This window comes from Mus caroli, chromosome 9 (assembly GCF_900094665.2).
Source record: "Mus caroli chromosome 9, CAROLI_EIJ_v1.1, whole genome shotgun sequence".
In the NCBI taxonomy this organism is placed as follows: domain Eukaryota; kingdom Metazoa; phylum Chordata; class Mammalia; order Rodentia; family Muridae; genus Mus; species Mus caroli.
The window spans coordinates 54,030,001-54,032,606 of record NC_034578.1 but is presented as its reverse complement, the minus strand read 5'-3'; positions in this window follow the sequence as shown (position 1 = coordinate 54,032,606).

Here is a 2,606-nt window from a genome sequence, read left to right as displayed (position 1 = left end):
TGTGAGAGTTTCATCCAGATCTGTAGGCAGCTGGGGAGAGACGGGAGAGGGGGAGGGAAAGGGGTAAGGGAAAGGGAGAGGGAGGGAGAGGAGAGAGAGAAGAGAGAGAGAGAGAGAGAGAGAGAGAGAGAGAGAGAGAGAGAGAGTGCTCAAAGTCCTCCCCTGGTGACACACTTCCTCCAACCAACAAGGCCACACCTCTTGATCCTTCCCAAGCCGTGCCACTCCCGGATTAAGCATTCAAATACATGCACCTATGAGGCCATTCTCTTCAAACCACCACAGCCTCCATTCCTGACTTCATGTTTCTTTTCTTTTTTAATTCCTCTTCAGAATAGTCATCTGGCTTTCTTGGTTCCACGTCTCCTTGTGGGGTTTACGATCTTCAGGAGCTTCTCCATTCGAATGAGCCCCCCCAAGGAAGTGTACATGGGAGATAAATTGGTTCGGCCTTTCATATTTGAAAACACTTCTATTCTGCCTCACGCCAGATTAGATTGACTCTTGGGTATGGATGTCTCAGCTATAAAGGCCTGCTTTACAATCTTCCAGCTTCTGATATTACTGAGAAGCCTGATGTGTGTCTCATTTCTTATCCTTGTATAAGATCTGATGCTGCTCCGTGGATTACTGTAGGATTTTCATTTCTATTAAAAACCTTATTTTTAATTATTGTTAGTATTATTATTACTGTGGTTTGTTTTAACATAGGGTTTCATGTAGCCCAGGCTGTCCTCAAACTCTTTATTTGCCTATGTCTATTGGCAAGTGCTGGTTTTACGGGTGTACACCACATGCTTGGCATATGAATTACATCTCAAAAAGTTTGATAAACTGAGTGTAGTGGCCTCCTTATTATCCCAGCACTTGAGAGTAGAGACTAGAGGAATGGGAGTTCAAAGCCATCCTCTGCTGCACTTGGAGTTTGAAGCGAGGTACTGTTACATGAGATCCTGTCTTAAATGAACAAACTAACGAACAACCCAGGTATAGGGCTAGAGATGAGACAGGCTAGGTACTGTGGCTAATCTTGGTTTGTTGTGCGGGTAGAAAGTCTTTATCAGCTGGCTGGTGATCTCACTGTGTGTTTAGGATCCTAATGTGGCCATGAGCCTTTCTGATGGTGAGTTTTTAAGTACACAAACTGTGTTTTGGATTAATGTACTTTAGTTAGTGATAACAATTAGCCATAAGCAGATCTACAGAAGCAAAAAACAAGGTTAGTACTTTTAGAGACTTTCCTGTAACTGTAGATTTTGATGGATTAGGCTCTTGGTTTTGGCAGGTGGTGCTATTATGTGTGGACTTCAACAGCCTGGATGGTACTTTCATTGTGGAGTGATTTGTGCTATAAGGTCTGGGGGCCTACTAAGGTCTGGGACCCTGTTACAAGTTATCAACTTGATTAAACCTGGAATCAACTAACAGGCAAGCTGCTGGACACACTTGTGAAGTTTATTTGTTTTTTGGGTATTTTTATTAGTAGAAGTTAATTTCTTATTGATTCTTTGTAAATTTCACATTAAGTACCCCGATCCCACTCATCTCCCCATCCCTCCTTACCTGTCTTCTGCCCTTTCAACCTACCCTCCAAAAGAAAAAAACAAAACTCAATGTGGAAGCTGAAGTGTGTCACAATGTGTCACAGTGTCTTAGGGTTTTACTGCTGTGAAAAGACACTATGGCCAAGGCGACTCTTATAAAGGACAACACTTAATTGGGTCTAGCTTACAGGTTCAGAGGTTCGGTCCATTATCATCAAGGCAGAAACATGGCAGCATCCAGGCAGACACGGTACAGGAGGAGCTGAGAGTTCTACATCTTCATCTGAAGGCTGCTATCAGAATACTGACTTCCAGACAGCTAGGACTAGGGTATAAAAGCCCATGCCCACAGTGCCACACCTACTCCAACAAGGCCACATCTACTCTGCCACACCTATTCCAACAGTGCCACTCCCTGGGCCAGACATATTTTTGTTTATATTTCTTTGCTTGCAAATGTTCATTGCAATGAGTCATTGGTCTGGTAGGAGGCCTCTGGCTTCTGCTACACTATCAACACTGGATCTTTATCAAAAGTCCTCTAAGATACGCTGTTGATGCCCTGTGTCATGGAGATCCTTCAGTGACCAAGCTCACTCAGTCAGTTAACAGGCTCTCCAGCGCCGGAGAGAGGATTAAAAAGAAAAAAGACAGTTAGACAACATTGTAGCGTGACCCCAGTCAATTCTGAGACTGAAGGCAAATTTTTATTTTTCTTCACTTTTTATACCATTTTAATTACATGCAAGTATTTTGGGCAAGCAGTACAATAAGGGACTACTAACAAAGCAGCAAGTGATTACTCCCATGACAGTTGTTTAAAAGGGCTTGCCATGGGCTGGCGAGATGGCTCAACGGGTAAGAACACTGACTGCTCTTCCGAAGGTCCAGAGTTCAAATCCCAGCAACCACATAGTAGCTCACAACCATCCGTAATGAGATCTGATGCCCTCTTCTGGTGTGTCTGAAGTCAGCTACAGTGTACTTACATATAATAAATAAATAAATCTTTTAAAAAGGGGGGCGCTTGTCATAATGACTGAAATACTTGAGCCCACTTCC